At 40.9% G+C, this 20,056-nt stretch overlaps 1 protein-coding gene across 1 annotated transcript in view; it reads right to left on the reverse strand.

The window, feature by feature from the left end:
• CEP63 (centrosomal protein 63) overlaps positions 1 to 19,767 on the reverse strand; it is a 180,874-nt gene extending 161,107 nt beyond the window's left edge. Inside the window, exon 1 of the mRNA XM_056564396.1 lies at positions 19,750 to 19,767. The gene's annotated coding sequence lies outside the window, so the exon portion shown is untranslated. The remainder of the gene's footprint in view (positions 1 to 19,749) is intronic.
• Between the last annotated feature and the right edge of the window lie 289 nt (positions 19,768 to 20,056).

Consider the following 20,056-nt stretch of genomic DNA (forward strand, 5'->3'; position numbering starts at 1 on the left):
TTGGTAAAATGAGGGTGCGTGTTATAGGCCGGTGCGTGGTATACCCCGATAAATACGGTAAATAGAAAGAAGAATATTTTTTAATAACATGCAATTGTAAAGTTATTCTGCATACATTAATCTATAATATATCAAAAGTTTTTTTGATGAGAGGTACCCTTTAAATAATTGAACTGCAGCGGCTTATGGGTGTATAACACGCAGATAGACTTTAGGCTAAAAATGTTAGCCTAAAAAATGCATGTTATATGCCAATAAATTGGGTATTTCCACTTTTAGAGCCCTATTAGATGGGCTAATATACAGTGTAAACAAGCAACCGTCTTGTAGATGGGCGGCCATGTGCAGAACCTATTACAAGGCTCATGGAGGACTGCATTAATGATTGCAGGATCGCTCGTGTTGCCCTCTGCATCTTTCATTCATGGGCCACACAACCACTATTACACAGAAGGATGTTCATCCGACGAGAGCTGATTTTTTTAAGATAGAAAAAACTAAGGGTTTGCTCATTTGTCTGCTGATTGCCGACCCTATTACACAGGGCGATATCGGCATGTTCGGCTGATAACCACTCCATGTAACAGGGCCAGTAACTCAAGGAATCCACCTATAAACTTATGATAATGAAGGCATTTAAATCTCTAGGAAGGTATTATGGAGAATCTGTTCTGGAAGATCTGAAAGACTTTGCCTGCACTGTTTAAGGTCTTGTATTCATGAAGCCATTGTTAGGAAAACAATGGGCAAGAATAGTGTGCATACCAGGAAACCAAGGACAAAGCCTTCAGAGACATTCCTATACCCTGTCATACATTTGTCAAAGACCGTTAATCCTGAGGGGAAATCTGGTCAGAAAGAAACCACAGCATTTTTCTAAATGTACAGTATATTATATTGTAGGTAAACTTCATGCAGAGCCCATGGCTGCAGTACATTGAGGCAGCAGGGTTTAAGAAGGAAATTTGCTGCCATGGAATATTTCTATCAGACTGATTATAGATATAAATACAAATATTCATAGGGTAAAATATAAATAGAGGTGTAGGTAGATATGCAGGATGGCACTACCAGTTATCAAGGTAGCTCACGGGTTAACGCATCTCAGGTCACAAGTACCATATATACTCGAGTATAAGCCTAGTTTTTCAGCACGATTTTTCGTGCTGAAAACGCCCCCCTCGGCTTATACTCGAGTGAACTCTCCGCCTGTCAATCCCTTCTCAGTGGTCTTCAACCTGCGGACCTCCAGATGTTGCAAAACTACAGCTCCCAGCATGCCCGGACAGCGATCGGCATGCTGGGAGTTGTAGTTTTGAAACATCTGGAGGTCCGCAGGTTGTAGACCACTGCGGCCTTCGTCATCATCCAGACCCCCCTTTAGTTTTCTACTCAACTCCCCTCGGTGGGAAGGAAGGGTGAGCTGGTCTGGGAGGTCCCTGCGCATGAACGTCCCTGTGCATCATCGTCAAGGCAACAACACTAGTCCAGGGCCGGCCCGGAGTGAAGAAGAGGGCCTCCCGGTGAAGATGGACAGCCTGGAACGACTAACCCTCCCCACCGGACGGTCCCTGCAGCATAGATGGCCCGGACCAGCTCACCCTTCCTTCCCACCGAGGGGAGGTGAGTAGAAAACTAAAGGGGGTGTCTGGATGATGATGAAGGCCGCAGTGGTCTTCAACCTGCGGACCTCCAGAGGTTTCAAAACTACAACTCCCAGCATGCCCGGACAGCCATCGGCTGTCCGGGCATGCTGGGAGTTGTAGTTTTGAAACATCTGTAGGTCCGCAGATGTTGAAGACCACTGATGAAGGGATTAACAGGCGGTGATGATGTATTTCCCACCCTAGGCTTATAGTCGAGTCAATAACTTTTCCTGGGTTTTTGGGTTGAAATTAGGGGCCTCTGCTTATATTCGGGTCGGCTTATACTCGAGTATATACGGTATGTAGATGTCTGTGCAGCAATGGAACACTATCAAGAGAGCCAGCGGTGGTGCTGGAAACAAGTATCGAAATAGATATGTTACAATAAGTGGTTATAACAGAATCCAAAGATCTGAGCGCTATGCTCGGTCTGACACCCGGGTCCATTGGAGTCTCTAACTAGGAGCATCGAGTCGCGTTCTGTGCGGTGAGTGCGGATAATCTTTGGATTCTGTTATAACCACTTATTGTAACATATAAATAGATTAATAAGGTATAAAAAGTTAAAATATGAACAAAATAGACTAGTAACAGGATGGCCGTCAGGGCCAGGTTTTGTGAGGTTTCTCTTATGTGCGTCATGTTATCCTATGTTATTTTCTAATGTGATGCTTTTGTTGGGGATTTTTGGTGCAGATTTGGCACTTGTGACAAGTGTGGCTCATGATGATAAAAAAAATACTACAAAAACTGCCTTTTCCCTTATTCAGCATTTGGCAATCCAAAACATTTCATGTCATTATGGGAATTTCATGACATTTCATTACGTTTACATTTTGAGCATTAAAAAAATAAAAACAAAAAAATAAACTTTTTCCACTCATAGAATTGTATAAAAATTTATAATTTTACACATATTACAAATAGGGAACAGATTGACAATGAGTGGTTAATTGCTATTTTTCATCCAAAAAGACCATCATTTTTTTTGCAGTTATCATAATGGCCCTTATTTACTAAGAGTGTTGTGTAGTTTTCTTTGTGGGTTTTAATTCCTTACAATTTCTTTTCCACAGTATTTACTAAGGTTTCCCTACATTTTGCTCTTTTCCCTACATTTTGCTCTTTTTTACACATGCTCTGACCTGTCGGGTTTTCCTCAGCTCAAATCCAGCACATTTTCTGTGGAAACCTTAGTAAATATGTTGGGTTTTTGTGAAAATGTCGAGTTCTCTCAGTAAAATGTAGAGTTGGTCAGGTTTTTTTTATTCTGGCGCAGCTCTGGCACATGTTGGGTTTACAACAGTAAATCAGGGCCAATATGTATAATAAATATGGGGGGGGGGGGGGATTGTATGCTTATTTAAAACCACGCCCCTTTTGGCAGGGTTTCCAGTAGTTTTGTCGGGACATTTAAGGATTTCTGGCACACCATGGCGCAGGATGTTTCATCAATATCGCACAAAGCGCGCGCCAAAGAAAAACATGAATACAGGTTGGATTCAGTTTACTAATGGAGGCCTGATACCTTGGGCAACAAACATTTGGAACCAGGAAATCGCAGCTCACCTAATCTAGTTTTCCTTCTCATTGACATAAAGCTTCATTCACATCTGAATCGTAGATTCAGTTTTTCTGTTCAGTCATGAAAGCAGAAAAAAAACTAAAACATAAAAATATGATAAATCTCTTTCACAATGGACACAAGCAGTGCCAACACACCCCTTATAATATATATTAACCCCTTAAGGACCAAGCCTATTATGACCTTAAGGACCAGAGCATTTTTTGCACATCTGACCACTGTCACTTTAGGCATTAATAACTCTGGGATGCTTTTACTTATGAATTTGATTCCGAGATAGTTTTTTCGTGACATATTCTACTTAATGTTAATGGTAATTTTTTGTTGATAATTTCATGAAAAATTAAAAAATCTTGCATTTTTCTAACTTTGAAGCTCTCTGCTTGTATGGAAAATAGACATACCAAATAAATGATATATTGATTCACGTTTACAATATGTCTACTATATGTTGACATCATAAAGTTGACATGTTTTTCCTCTTAGAAGACATTAGAGGGCTTCAAAGTATGGCAGCAATTTTTCAATTTTTCATGAAATTTTCAAAATCTGAATTTGTCAGGGACCAGTTAAATTTTGAAGTGAATTTGAGGGTCTTTATGTTAGAAATACCCCATAATGGACCCCATTCGAAATCAATCTTCAAATTCAAAATCTTAATTTTTTACAATAACATGTTTTTGTCGACCCATATTTTTTACTTTTAAGGGATAAAAGGAGAAAAAGCGCACCAAAATTTGTAACCTTATTTCTCTCGAGTAAAGAAATGCCTTATATGCGGATGTAAGTTCTGTGGGTGCACTAGAGGGCTCAAAAGGGAAGGAGCGACAATGGGATTTTGGAGAACGAATGTTGCTGAAATGGTTTTTGGGGGGCATGTTGCTTTTAGGAAGCCCCCCATGGTGCCAGAACAGCAAAAAAAAAACACCCATATGGCACATTATTTAGGAAACTACACTCCTCACGGAACGTAGCAAGTGGTACAGTGAGCCTTAACACCCTACAGGTGACTGACAAACTTTCATTAAAGTGGGATGTGAAAATGAAAAATCAGATTTTTTTTCACTAAAATGCTGATGTTACCCCAAATTTTTCATTTTCACAAGGGGTAATAGGTGAAAATGTCCCCAAAAATTTGTAACTCCATTTCTCTCGAGTAAGGAAATATCTCATATGTGTATGTAAAGTGCTCTGTGAGTGCACTAGAGGGTTCAGAAGGGAAGGAGCGACAATGGGATTTTGGAAAGTGAATTTTGCTGAAATGGTTTTTGGGGGGCACGTCGCATTTAGGAAGCACCTATGGTGCCAGAACAGCAAAAAGAAAAAAACACACAGCATACTATTTGGGAAACTACACCCCTCAAGGAACGTAACAAGGGGTACAGTGAGCCTTAACACCCCACAGGTGATTGACGAATTTTCACTAAAGTTGGACATTTTTACAAGGGGTAATAGGAGAAAAACCTAGAAAAAGAGTATGGAAATACCCGATATGTGGATGTAAAAGTGCTCTGTGGGCACACTACAGGGCTCAGAAGAGAAGGAGTGCCATTTGGGCTTTTGGTGAGAGAATTTGCCTGGAATTGAAGGCCATGTGCGTTGCATCATGTACAGGTATGCCCTTGGTCCTCGACTGGAAAACATTATTATTATTTTTTTTAATCAACTTGTACCAGAAAGTTTAACAGATTTGTTAATTACTTCTATTTTAAAAATCTTAATCCTTCCAGTACTCAGCTGCTATATGCTCCACAGGAAGTTCTTTTCTTTTTGAATTTCCTTTGTCTCTGACCACAGTGCTCTCTGCTGACACCTCTGTCCATTTTAGGAACTGTCCAGAGCAGGATTTCTATGGGAATTTGTTTCTACTCTGGACAGTTCCTAAAATGGACAGAGGTGTCAGCAGAGAGCACTGTGGTCAGACAGAAAGGAAATTCAAAAAGAAAATAACTTCCTGTGGAGCATATAGCAGCTGATAAGTACTAGAAGGATCAAGATTTTTTAATAGAAGTAATTGACAAATCTGTTTACCTTTATGGCACCAGTTGATTAAACATTTTTTTTTTTCCAGCAGAGTACCCCTTTAAGTACCAGCGAGCAAGGGTGTACCTGTCCACCCTTGGTGCCTAACAAGTTAGAGTGGTACTCCAGTGAAAAACATTTTTTTTTAAAATCAACTCGTGCCAGAACGTTAAACAGATTTGTAAATTACTTCTATTCAAAAATCTTAATCATTCCAGTACTTATCAGCTGCTGTATACTACAGAGGAAGTTCTTTCCTTTTTAAATTTCTTTTTTGTCTGACCACAGTGCTTTCTGCTCTTGGTCTCATCTGTCCACAAGACGTTTTCCTAGAAGGATTTTGGCTTAATCAAGTTCATTTTGGCAAAATATAGTCTTGCTTTTTTATGTCTCTGTGTGAGCAGTGGGGTCCTCCTGGATCTCCTGCCATAGCGTTTCATTTCATTTAAATAAGTTGACGGATAGTCCGCTCTGACACTGATGCTGCCTGAGCCTGCAGGACAGCTTGAGTATCTTTGGAACTTGTTTCGGGCTGCTTATCCACCATCCGGACTATCCTGCATTGACACCTTTCATCAATTTTTCTCTTCCATACACGCCCAGTAAGATTAGCTACAGTGCCATGGGTTTCAAACTTCTTGATAATGTTGCACACTGTGGACAAAGGCAAATCTAGATCTCTGGAGATGGACTTGTAACCTTGAGATTGTTGATATTTTTCCACAATTTTGGTTCTCAAGTCCTCAGACAGTTCTCTTCTCCTCTTTCTGTTGTCCATGCTTAGTGTGGCACACACAGATACACAAATGCAAAGACTAAGTGAACTTCTCTCCTTTTTTATCTGCTTTCAGGTGTGATTTTTATATTGCACACACCTGTTACTTGGCCCAGGTGAGTTTAAAGGAGCATCACATGCTTGAAACAATCTTATTTTTCCACAATTTTGAAAGGGTGCCAATAATTTTTTCCAGCCCATTTTTGGAGTTTGGTGTCACATTATGTCCAATTTGCTTTTTTTCCTCCCTTTTTTGGTTTAGTTCCAATACACACAAAGGGAATAAACATGTGTATGACAAAACATGTGTTACTGCAATCCTTTTCTGTGAGAAATACTTCATTTTTTAGAAAAATTTCAGGGGTGCCAACATTTACGGCCATGACTGTAGGTGTCTCCATGGCCTTCTTTGCTAGCGCCCTTCTTGATCTATCACTTTAGTTTTGAGAACACCCTGCTCTCACAACTGGGCCATATCCTTTTTATTTTTAATGACTAACTAAAAGTGGTTATCCCACAATGCAAAGTTATCCCCTATCCTCATGATAGTAAATAACAAGCTGATCGGTGAGGGTTGGACCACTGGGATCCCCCCTCCCCCCGATCCTGAGAACAGAGGACAATTCTCTTCTAAAGCAGTAGTCTCCAAACTGGCCCATCCAGTTTTTACAAAACTACAACTCCCAGCATGCCCTGACAGCCGGTGGTAACATCTGGAGGGCCACAGTTTGTTGACTATTGCTCTAAACGAACGGAGCTGCAGCATGCACATGTGGCTGGTGCTCCATTCATTCTCTGTGGGGCACCTAAACATTGCTAAACTCAGCACTTGACAATGTGCAGAAACCTTGTAGCTCCATTTCTTCAAGAGACAACTGTCCTCCGTTTTCGGGATTAGAGAGGCTTCCAACAGTTGGATCCCCACCAATCAGCTAGTTATCCTGTGGATAGGGGATAACTTTTATCAACTTTAAAGGGATTGTCCAACACACTAAAATGTTTAGACAATCCTTGCTTCCCGGCCCTTCACTACCATTGACTGTGGTGCTGCAGCGGAGATCATGGGGGTCCCCACGATCTAACATCTTATCCCCTGTCCCATTGATAGGGGATGAGATGTTTGCAGCGGAGTTCCCCTTTAAGGGATACGTAGAAATGTTCATCCTCTGCCTGTTTTCAATATCTTTTCACCGAGTGTACATTAGTTTTCATTTGTCTTGATGGGGTTGTTTTTGCCATCAAACAGTGGTTGGATCTTCTAGATACAGTTGCCTTTCTACTAACAATAGTTTAACAAACAGTCTCAGACTTATGAGAGACTTATGGGGTATGAGATATATCTCCTCAATAGTGTCCAACCAGCACACATCTGTGCCCCATGGAACCCCATACGGTTATAATGCTATATGACCTCCAAAAAGATACACAAGAAAACATAGGAAAAGAGGAGTCATTCCAAAAATATGGTGAGAATAATAATAATCTTTATTGATAATATTTAAAAATGGAGGAACAAATGAAAAAGTGTCACTCCAGCGTCTTTAAATGCCTATACATACATGTATAATGCAGCACCTACAAAACCATATGACTATTTAAAGTGCAAGTGCATAAAGGCAGAATCACATATATAAAGATTACATCATAGAATATACTGAGGCGCTACTACATCACCATACATTAATCACGAGGCAAGAGGACACTGGAGTGACACCACCCCAATGCGGCATTTAATAGTTTAATGAATACCGTATATACTCGAGTATAAGCCGACCCGTATATAAGCCGAGGCCCCTAATTTTACCCCAAAAACCCAGGAAAAGTTATTGACTCGACTATAGGCCTAGGGTGGGAAATACATCATCCCCCCTGTCATCATCCAGACCCCTGTCATCATCCAGACCCCCTGGATGAACTTTCCTGTGCGTCGTCGTCAAAGCAACGTCACTACTCCGGGGCCACAGCGCGGAGAAGAAGACAGCCTGCAACTACTAACCATCCCCACCGGGCGGTCCCTGCAGCATAGATGGCCCGGACCAGCTCACCCTAATGTCCCGCCGAGGGGAGGTAAGTACAAAACAAAAGGGGGGAGGGGGCTGGATGATGACGAAGGCCACAGTGGTCTTCAACCTGCTGACCTCCAGAGGTTTCAAAACTTCAACACCCAGCATGCGCTGGGAGTTGTAGTTTTGCAACATCTGGAGGTCCGCAGGTTGAAGACCACTGATGAAGGGATTAACAGGCGGAGTTCATTCGAGTATAAGCCCAGGGGGGCATTTTCAGCACGAAAAATTGTGCTGAAAAACTCGGCTTATACTTGAATATATACAGTAGGTTATCTCTGTTTCACTAATAAAGTGATTTCTAAAACCAATTGGCTTCTCAACAGATCTTTTCGTAGTGATGGAAGTGAATGGTTACATACAGTCGTTTTTTGTTCATTATTAGGAATGAATGTAGATCACTTTATAGAGAGTTATTCTTTCACAGTCGCTCACAACAACTTTGTGGAATAAGTGATAAAAGTTTGAGCAGATTTATAAAGCGATTTTATTCCGCACTCCATTGGATTCCAGTTAGTTCATGTCCTAAACGGGTTAATAGTGAGAGCATGGGATGGTATTTTAATGTATCCCATATGTGCTCCTTATGTACACATACCAATGACAAGAATGCTGGGGACACGCAGAGCCAGGGAAAACCTGGCTCAATACATGCGTAATGTTATAATCCAACAACACAGCAGTAAATGTAACACGGTCCCATGAGCCATTTATTAATTTCTTCTGTTTATTTTGTTTTTAAATATTTTCACCCTCCACCACCGCTTCACCAACCCCCCCTCCCTTCTTCTTCTTCTCTGGCGTTTGAGGTATTACAAAGGGAATCTGGGCCCGTGTCCAACACGAGTGGAATTTGGATCACCATAGCAACTGTATTTTGGGATGGCAACAAACATTGGTGGAAATGAATGCCTGAAATTCATGAGCAGGTCTCTGAGGGCCTGGAAAAGGCAAAAGGAATGTATAAATAGGATTGAAGAGCGGAGAGGAGGGAGAAGAAATGTACCAGAATGCCAGAGACTAGAGAGAAGAGCTAGCGAAAAAGCTCAACGCCATCTCTACCATGACCGTCGGGTTGTCCTATTTATTTGCCAGTGGAAATGATATACTGTATATTGTTTTACACCATACGTATAGTCCAGACATGACTTCTTTACTTTCAGTTAATGAAATTGATTTTGTATGTGATAAGCTAGTGTCTGGGATCTCTAGTGATCAGCTGTAATCTGTGGTGGAATCTAGCAGCAACTGTTCAATTTTCCTGCAGCGCCGCCACAGGGGAAATTAAGCATTACACAGTGCCATTGATATCAATGGCTCATCCATGTAACACAGACATGCCAGGCAGGGGTAGCATAGAAATATTCAGCAAATGGTTCCCTGACTTCTGATTGCCATAGCTGTGCGCTTCTTCCGGCCATATCTAGAGATTGGTGAGAGTCTCAGCACTGAGATCCTAACCGATCAAAACTTTTGACAAGTCAGGGGAAAAAAGCTGTAGAAGCATAAAGCATCGCTTATTTGTTTTGATGGTTTTGGAGATTTTAGTCCTGTACTTCCCGGTTGTAATTTCTGGTTGAGTAGTTGCTCAGCTCCCACAACAATCCTGACAGTTTCCAGATGAGCTGTTGCAGAACATCTCATTTCACAGTAGACATTGCAGCACATGCTATTCCTTCCCTGTCTGCTCCTCTGCCTGTAGCATTGTTCAGCACATGGCAGCATTCTGTAAACACACAGTATTCCTAAATGTCCCAATAAAGATATATATGTAAATGTGTATATGACAGGGAGATGTAGGCTTTAGGGGCTGGTCAGAGGTGATGACATCACTCAGGGGTGGGACCAGAGCTCAGAGACAAGATCCAGCGAAAACTTTGGAGGATGTGTTGTCTTGGGAGAGAGGAAGAAAGTGCAGACAACACCACACTGACAATAAAAGAACTATACAACCTCCTGTCAGGGGTTAATTACGCAAAACACTCTAAAGCCAGGATAATTTGCGATAACACTATTATAGTGATTTATATACTGTATCTTGGGGTGATAGTGTAATTTTAATTTAAAAAAAAATATGAAATAGGAGTACCACTTTAAGTTGCAAGATAACTTACAAAGGCAGCATGTGAAGAGTGATGAGTGACAAAATAAACTTTTTGCCCTTGTGCATTAACATATGGTTCTGCGCTGATGCTGTGGTAGTTCACGCACCTACACCTAGCAATGTGCTAAAAAGATTATTATGAAATTATTTTTATCTTATTTTCCTTTTTCATAAAGGAGTGGGGTGCTTTAAAAATAACAAACAAACCATACTCACCTACCTCAATCCCCTGCAACTGCTGTTCCAATGGCCACCAGTCACCACTGCTCTCCACTCCTTCCTCTGATGTCATCACTGCAGGAGCTGCCTGTTTAGACAATCACTGGACACAGCAGTGATTTACCTCAGCCAGTAAGTGGGCAGTTTGTGCAAGATCGACAAGTCAGAGGAAGGAGGGGAGAGCAGTGGGAACTGGGAGCCATTGGAACAACAGTTGCGGGGGATCAAGGCAGGTGAGTATGGTTTGTTTGTTATATTTAAAGCACCCCTGTGGTCTGCTGGGATTTTATGCAATTGATTTTAAACATAAAGAAAATTGGTCAGAATGTCCAATAATCATCCACTATAAATATAGAGGCGCACCTGCCATTGCTGAAAGACAAATACAGAAATGACAGAAGCACACTACCAAGTACTAAGATACATAGATATTTTAAACTGCAATTTTGATATGGAAAAAATGGAAATTCTTAACATACCATCTGATCAAATAATGTGCACCGTCATCCTTAATGTGATCCCATCTGGATTTGAAACATATTGGGGGGATTTACTAAGACAGGCATTTCAAGGTTAAACATCCGCCAGTGTAGGATTGAGCCTCGCGATCAGTGCAGGCACATGCGAGGATGCCCGCTAGGAGCTCGTATAGATTTTCGCTACAATTTACATCTGCTCACAGATGTAAATTTTAGTAAATTAGGCATGTGGGAGGGCCAGCTCTGTTTCACGCTAAACCTTGTGCCCTGAGTGCTAAGCCCCCCCCCCCCATTTGGCGTGGGTATATAGATTTGTTAAATTTTCAAGTTGTAATCAATCTGCGCCTGTCACAGACCTTAGTAGATTCCCCCCTTTGTTTTTTGTTTTGGTGCAAAAACCCTGCAGGTTTTCTGCAACTGATACGCATTGTGTGAACATACCCTGAGGCTAGGTTCACAAACGACTTTATAACTGTGCTGTGATGCATACAGCTCCGTAGAAAAATCTACAGTCAAGTCCATTGATATTAAGAGTTGAGTCATACGTAGCTCATACACTGCATATTTTGCCCTGAATATTTTACTCTGTGTATTACAGTGCTAGACAAGTCTATGGGTGTTTATTATTACTCTCATAGAGTTTACTTGCACAGAAATACGAAGCGTAAAATATGCAGCGTAAAATACGCAGCCTCAAATGCGCTGTGTATGTGCTACGTGTAACCCTACTCTAAATGTGCAGTTTGTTAATGTTGGTGTGGAATTAACCATGGACTTAACTCATTGCAGGGTGGTTTGATACACAAGTTTTTCATTCCGATTTTAAGCAAATGCCAGAAGTGGATTCAAAAGGAATAAAATGATGACTTCTCCTGCTGGATCCACTTCTGGCTTTGGCTCTAAAAACTGAATTAAAGGGGTACCGGTGGAAAACTTTTTATTTGTATTTATTTACAAATCAACTGGTGCCAGAAAGTTAAACAGTTTTGTAAATGATTTCTATTTAAAAATCTTAATCGTTCCAGTACTTATAAGCTGCTGTTTGCTCCAGAGAAAGTTGTATTTCTTTTTGAATTTCTTTCCTTCATGACCACAGTGCTCTCTGCTGACACCTCTGTCCATGACAGGAACTGTCCAAAGCAGGAGAGGTTTGCAATGGAGATTTGCTTGTACTCTGGACAGTTCCTGACATAGACAGAGGTGTCAGCAGAGAGCACTGTGGTCAGACAGAAAAGAAACTATACACTTCCTCTGTAGTTGATCGCCACGTCTAAAGTGAAAGTAAACTGCTCCCAGCTAGCTCAATAAAATAAAAAAAATCATAAAATAAAAAAGTTATAGCGGTCAGAAGATGACAATTTGAAACGTATACATTTTCCTGCATGTAGTTATGATTTTTTCCAGAAGTACGACCAAATCAAACCTATATAATTAGGGTATCATTTTAATTGTAGGGACCTACAGAATAAAGATAAGGTGTCATTTTTACTGGAAAATGTACGGCGTAGAAACGGAAGGCGTTTTTTCTTAAATTTTGTCGCACAGTGATTTTTGTTTCCGTTTTGCCGTAGATTTTTGGGGAAAATTACTGATGTAATTACAAAGTAGAATTGGTGGCGCATAAAATAAGCCCTCATGTGGATTTTTAGGTGCAAAATTGAAAGAATTATGGAATTTTGTTGTGGAATTTTGTTGGGGATACTGCGACTAAAATTCTGCAACATATCGACAATGAGTAGATTCAGCCTAAAGAGCCAGTCCTTTGTTTAGATTTTATATACTGTTATTATTTATTCAGAAAAATTCTTAAAATTGCCAAGTCCCATTAACACTGTGCCAAGGCACACATTATAATTTTTATATACAGTGATCCCTCAACTTACAATGGCCTCAACATGCAATAGTTTCAACATACAATGGTCTTTACTGGACGATCGTAAGTTAAAACCATACTCAACATACAATGTACAGACAGTCCGGATCTGTGAAACGTGTCAATGGCCGGAATAACCGACCAATCAAAATGGGCATTCACTGGTAAAACCCCTGTATTACTGAAGTGTATGCACTGACTGGTGTCTGGTAGCGCCCCCTACAGTACAGGGAGGTATTACATGTTCTGTACTCTTTACCTGTATTACTGAAGTGTATGCACTGACTGGTGTCTGGTAGCACCCCCTACAGTACAGGGAGGTATTACATGTTCTGTACTCTTTACCTGTATTACTGAAGTGTATGCACTGACTGGTGTCTGGTAGCGCCCCCTACAGTACAGGGAGGTATTACATGTTCTGTACGCTTTACCTGTACCTGGGTTACCTGCTCCTTTGGACACCAGGTGAGGATGACTCCATTACTTTTTGACTTACAGGACCCTGAAAAAGCTCCTGTCCTCTACATAGACCAGTGTTTCCCAAGCAGGGAGCCTCCAGCTGTTGCAAAACTACAACTCCCAGCATGCCCGGACAGCCTTTGGCTGTCCGGGCATGCTGGGAGTTGTAGTTTTGCAACAGCTGGAGGCTCCCTGCTTGGGAAACACTGACATAGACAGTAATTTACAGTTCCCAGCAGCTCTTTCTTACTTTTATATATAAGGATTTGCTTTATCTATATTAGTTATCTACTTATTTTTCTTTGATCCTCCCTTTTTTTCCTATTTTTTGGATGACATTTTGGTGCCTTTAGAACCAATTACCAGGTTTCCATAGAGTTCTGGTCTCAACATACAATGGTTTCAACATACAATGGTCGTCCTGGAACCAATTAATATTGTAACTTGAGGGACCACTGTATATATATATATATATATATATATATATATATATATATATATATATTTTTTTTTTTTTTATTACTAATTAATATGCATATGGCTTTATTTTTCTGTGGATATAACTTTACATATCAGTATCGGTACTAAATATGCTTTTGTGATATGTTTTATTAGATTTTTGAGATATTTGTTGGGCAAACAAACATTTCTTTTACAGTGAAATGTTCATGACCATATTAATCATGCTTGTAGTACATGACTCCTGTCTCATCCTACTTTAATGCCACTTACTCTCAGGTTGAGAGACAGTCACAGACAGACATTTTATTCATAGGAAAGAAACTTGTCCTGACAATACATGAGGTTGATGCAACATTTTTTCTGAATGATGCAAATTGCAACCCCAAATCCAACAGCAGAGGGCGCCAATGTATTTGTCTGTTCTGTTTCTTCATCACGTGGAGCAGTTCTTGCTGCATTTTTACATGGTGAATTCTATGTTAGGCTGGGTTCACACTACGTTTTTGCCATACTGTTTTCAATCAGTTTTTCTAAAGAAAACCGTATGGCAAAAAACGTATGGAACAGTATGGAAAAAAGTAAACCGTATGCGTTTTTAAACAGTATACTGTTTTTAAAAGTGCATACAGTTCCGTCAGTTTAAAAAAAAACAAAAAAATATACGTTTTTGAAAATGTTCTCCATTTTTAATGGGAGGGGTCTTGGTTGGGGACTTTAGGATTCAAATACGCATGTGCAAAGTAAAAACGTGTACGTTTTTCACGTATGGAACCGTATACATGTGCGTTTCCCATTGACGTCCATGTTAAAAAAAACGTATGCGGTTGCAGTACGGTTTTTAAACCGCAGTCAAAACCGTGGTTGACCATAATTTTGTCTCGTTAAAAAACTGTACTGCAACCGCATAAGTTTTTTTTAACATGGACGTCAATGGGAAACGCACATGTATACGGTTCCATAAGGGAAAAATGTATACGTTTTTATTTTGCACATGCGCATTTGAATCCTAAAGTCCCCACCCAAGACCCCTCCCATTAAAAATGGAAAAAAAAATCAAAAACATGTTTTTTTTTTTAAACTGACGGAACTGTATGCACTTTTAAAAACAGTATACTGTTTAAAAACACATACGGTTTACTTTTTTCCATACTGTTCCATCCGTTTTTTTTGCCATACGGTTTTCTTTAGAAAAACGGATTGAAAACAGTATGGCAAAAACGTAGTGTGAACCCAGCCTTACCTCATGTGATGGCCACAGTTGAGCCTATAAAATAGATTTGGTTTTAACCTGGTCAGATTTATTTTAGTTCTGAAGCAGTTAGCAAGTTAGAATATTCTTACAAGCATATTAAATATCACTGGCTTAGGCTGGGTTCACACTTTGTTTCTGCCATACTGTTCTCAATCCGTTTTTCTAAAGAAAACCGTATGGCAAAAAAACAGATGGAACAGTATGGAAAAAAGTAAACCGTATGCGTTTTTAAACAGTATACTGTTTTTAAAAGTGCATACAGTTCTGTCAGTTTTTATTTTTAAAAAAACCCATAAGTTTTTGAAAATTTTGTCCATTTTTAATGGCAGGGGTCTTGGGTGGGGACTTTAGGATTCAAATGCGCATGTGCAAAGTAAAAACGTATACGTTTTTCCCGTATGGAACTGTATACATGTGCGTTTCCCATTGATGTCCATGTTAAAAAAAGACCACAATTTTGTCTCCGGTTTAAAAACCGTACTGCAACCGCATACGTTTTTTTAACATGGACGTCAATGGGAAACGCACATGTATACGGTTCCATACGGGAAAACGTATACGTTTTTACTTTGCACATGCGCATTTGAATCCTAAAGTCCCCACCCAAGACCCCTCCCATTAAAAATGGACATTTTCAAAAACGTACAGGTTTTTTTTTTTTATAAAAACTGACAGAACTGTATGCACTTTTAAAAACAGTATACTGTTTAAAAACGCATACGGTTTACTTTTTTCCCCCATACTGTTCCATCCGTTTTTTTGCTATGCGGTTTTCTTTAGAAAAACGGATTGAAAACAGTATGGCAAAAACGTAGTGTGAACCCAGCCTGACACTGGTGTTGAATTAAAGGGGTTATTTATCCAGCAGTGTTTACATCCCCGATGGAGCGCCGTCGCAGAATATGTATAATAAGCGGGAAGAGAGCATACACAAAATGCTGCTAGCAGTAATTTTTTGTCTTTTCAGGTCTCACTAAATAAATGGACACCAGATAGACCCCATTGAAATAAATGCAACTTCGTTTTCTAGCTCCAAAGCAGATGTGAATGAGGCCTTACAAAATTGATGACCTGTTCTCAAGATAGGCCACCAATATTAGATCAGCAGGGGTCCAACTCCTGCCACCTCTGCCTTTTAGCTCTTTAGAGGGACAATGGCACTCCTGTTAAATAAGTGAATTCACCTTTAAATGATAAAACAATAGAGAGGACAAGCAGTAGTCAACGCTGAAGAAGCAGCAGCACCTATTGAAACAGCTGATCTGCGAGAGTCCCGGAAGTTGGCCCTCCACCGCTTTAAAGGATACCTTTCATCAAAAAAACATTTTATATATTATAGATTAATGTATGCAGAATAACTTTCCAATTGCATGTTATTAAAAAGTATGCTTCTTTCTATTAAATTTTCCACTTTGAAAAAATGACCACTAGAGGTCTCCCTACCAGTCCTGGCCGCAAGCACTTTTTATAGATTTCAGACTCATGCTGGAGTCCTAAATCTCAGACTGCAGCCGAGACACAGACAAGCTCAGCACTGCTCCCTGTCTGTCAATCAGACAGGCAGGAGCCAGCACTGTGCTCATAGCACAGCAGGGCATACTCCTGACTCTGCCTTACTGCATGCCCTCATTCATTTTACTATCTGAGCTCCGATTTTTCTTCTCTCTGCACATGCAGTTGTAAACAGAGAGGAGAAGATTCAGAGCTGCCAGCTGAGCTTGTCTGTGTCCCGGCTGCAGTCTGAGATTTAAGACTCCAGAGTCTGAATCTATAAAAAGGACTTGCGGCCAGGGCTGGTAGGGAAACCTCTAGTGTTCATTTTTCAAAGTGGAAAATTAAATAGAAAGAAGCATATTTTTTAATAACATGCTATTGGAAAGTTATTCTGCATACATTAATCTATAATATATCAAAAGTTTTTTTTGATGAAAGGTACCCTTTAACATCTTGAGGATAGGCCATCAATTTTAGTTACTTTGAATCCAAGGCTGGGTGCACATATTGCATTTTACATCCTGTTCTCATTTATACCCTTTCTTCTCTCTGGCATCTATTTGTCCTAATGAAAATCACATGTAAGATTTGTCGTGTGAGCCCGGTCCGAAGGTTACATATTTATCATTTGTAGGAGGGGGGGGGGGATTCTCTTTACATCATGTTTATGTGACCAATTGTATATGTACAGTGATCCCTCAACTTACAATGGCCTCAACATACAATAGTTTCAACATACAATGTTATTTTTCTGGACCATTGTAACTTGAAACCAGACTCAACATACAATGCTACAGACAGTCCAGACCAGTGAGACGTGTCACAACTGGAGGAACTGACCAATCAGAATGGGAATTCACTGGTAAATCACCTGTATTACTGAGGTGCAAGCTCTGACTGGCTGTCTGGTAGCGCCCCCTACAGTACAGGGAGGAACTACAAGTTCTGTACTACTCCTTACCTGTGCCAGGGTTAGCTGGTCCTTTGGACACCAAGTATGGGCGGCTCCATTTGGGACACTGTGTGTACTGTATAGGACCCTAAAGAAGCTCCTGTCCTCTACATAAACCATTGTTTCCCAACCAGGTTGTCTCCAGCTGTTGCAAAAGTACAACTCCCAGCATGCCCAGACAGCCAACGGCTGTCCGAGCATGTTGGGAGTTGTAGTTTTGCAACAGCTGGAGGCACCCTGGTTGGGAAACACTGACATAGACAGTGATTTACAGCTCCCAGCAGCTTACCAGGTTTCCATAGAGTTATGATCTCAACATACAAAGGTTTCAACATACAATGGTCATCCTGGAACCAATTAATATTGTAACTTGAGGTATCACTGTATATGTATTTATTGCTGTCCTACTTGTAATTGTGTCAAAGGGATGGACCTGCTTGTCAGGCATTTGTTGTAGTGGTTAGGGCTTCAGCCTTGTAAGGAATCAGTTTTGGGGACTTGACCCTAGAAGAGAGCCAAGGCAGGTGGGGTTATCGGAAGGGCTGCATGGTACTTGTAGTTGGTAAAACAGGTTTGTGGTGATAGGAGAGTTCTCAGAAAGAGAGCTAGTTGTGTTTGTGTAATTTCATGTAGTTAAAGTGTACCTGTCATCAACAAAAACATTTTAAATAACGTAGATAATACCATTATATGTATATTTGTAATATACACTGGTTAAAAAATATGTATATTTTTGTCCCTGCAGCTATCGAATGTGTGTCTCTATGAGGAGTCCAAATACAGGAAGTGAGGGTGGAAAAGCCGGGCTCTGTACACTGAGGACAAGCAGGGCTCTGTATACTGAGGACAAGCAGGGCTCTGTACACTGAGGACAAGCAGGGCTCTGTATACTGAGGACAAGCAGGGCTCTGTACACTGGGAACAAGCAAGGCTCTGTGCACTCACTGAGGACAAGCAGGGCTCTGTACACTGAGGACAAGCAGGGCTCTGTACACTGAGGACAAGCAGGGCTCTGTATACTGAGGACAAGCAGGGCTCTGTACACTGAGGACAAGCAGGGCTCTGTATACTGAGGAAAAGCAGGGCTCTGTACGCTGAGGACAAGCAGGGCTCTGTACACTGAGGACAAGCAGGGCTCTGTACACTGAGGACAAGCAGGGCTCTGTACACTGAGGACAAGCAGGGCTCTGTGCACTGAGGACAAGCAGGGTTCTGTACACTGAAGACAAGCAGGGTTCTGTACACTGAGGACAAGCAGGGCTCTGTACACTGAGGACAAGCAGGGCTCTGTGCACTGAGGACAAGCAGGGTTCTGTACACTGAGGACAAGCAGGGCTCTGTACACTGAGGACAAGCAGGACTCTGTGCACTAAGGAAAAGCAGGGATCTGTACACTAAGGAAAAGCAGGACAGTGTGCACTGAGGCTCTATAACATGCTCCTGGCTCATACATCAGGATGATTGACAAGCCAGGAGCCAGCACAAATCCCTGCTTGTCCGACCCTCACTTTCTGTTTTTGGACTCCTCACAGAGACCCACATACAATACCTGCAAGGACAGCCTTTTTCCCAACAAAAATATACACAATTTTTAACCAATGTATATTAGAAATATACATATAGTGGTATTATCTACATTATATAAAAAGTTTTTGTTGACGACAGGTACACTTTAAATGCTGTGTGTTAGTGTGTTTGTCAGTATGGGGATGGCACTGGCCTGAGGACTTGTGAGGCTGATGTAGTCCTGACTGGAAATAGAGTGTTTGTGAATGAGGAACTTTAGAGACTGGGAGAGATGTGTGAAGTCAACACTGTCCTGGGTGTCTGTGTGAAGGCTACACAGCACGAGGTCACTGTGAGAATAGTTATGTACATTTAGATAGATGTGTCAAAACTATCTTAAAGAAGGACTGTTTTTTCGTTGCCCATAGCAATTAATCACAATGCAGACTCATTTTACCTGATGAGAATAAAAAATGAAAGCTGAGCTAAGATTGGTTACTATGGGCAACAAAGACAGTTTTTCTTCTAGAGGGTTTTGCTAAATGAGGCCCAGTGCTTCAGAGTGTTCAAGTTGTGTTGTGAAACGTTCAAGCATTAGCGCCACCTAGAATCTATTGCAATTACTGCACATCTTGGGGGAGATTTATCAAAACCTGTGCAGAGGAAGAGTGGTGCAGTTGCCCATAGCAACCAATCAGATTGCTTCTTTCATTTTCCACAGGCCTCTTTAGAGGCCTGTGGAAAATGAAAGAAGCAATCTGATTGGTTGCTATGGGCAACTGCACCACTCTTCCTCTGCACAGGTTTTGATAAATCTCCCCCATTGTGCCTTATTATTAAAAAAAACAGAGTCCATACAGGTTTGTGCAGATCCATGTGCAGATGGGTGGTGCCTGAGTCTAGGTTAGAAGTGGGAGATTTAACAAAACCTGTGTAGAGGAAAAGTGGTCCAGTTGCCCATAGCAACCAATCAGCTCGCTTCTTTCATTTTTAAAGAGGCCTGGAAAAAATGAAAGAAGCAATCTGATTGGTTGCTATGGGCAACTGCACCACTTTTCCTCTACACAGATTTGGATGAATTTCCCCCGAAGTTCTTAGTGCTATAGCATGTAAAGAATTCACACTTTGTTTTTCTTACAAATGTACAGAATGTAGATACAGAGGC

This window comes from Hyla sarda, chromosome 3 (genome assembly GCF_029499605.1).
Source record: "Hyla sarda isolate aHylSar1 chromosome 3, aHylSar1.hap1, whole genome shotgun sequence".
NCBI classification, from domain to species: domain Eukaryota; kingdom Metazoa; phylum Chordata; class Amphibia; order Anura; family Hylidae; genus Hyla; species Hyla sarda.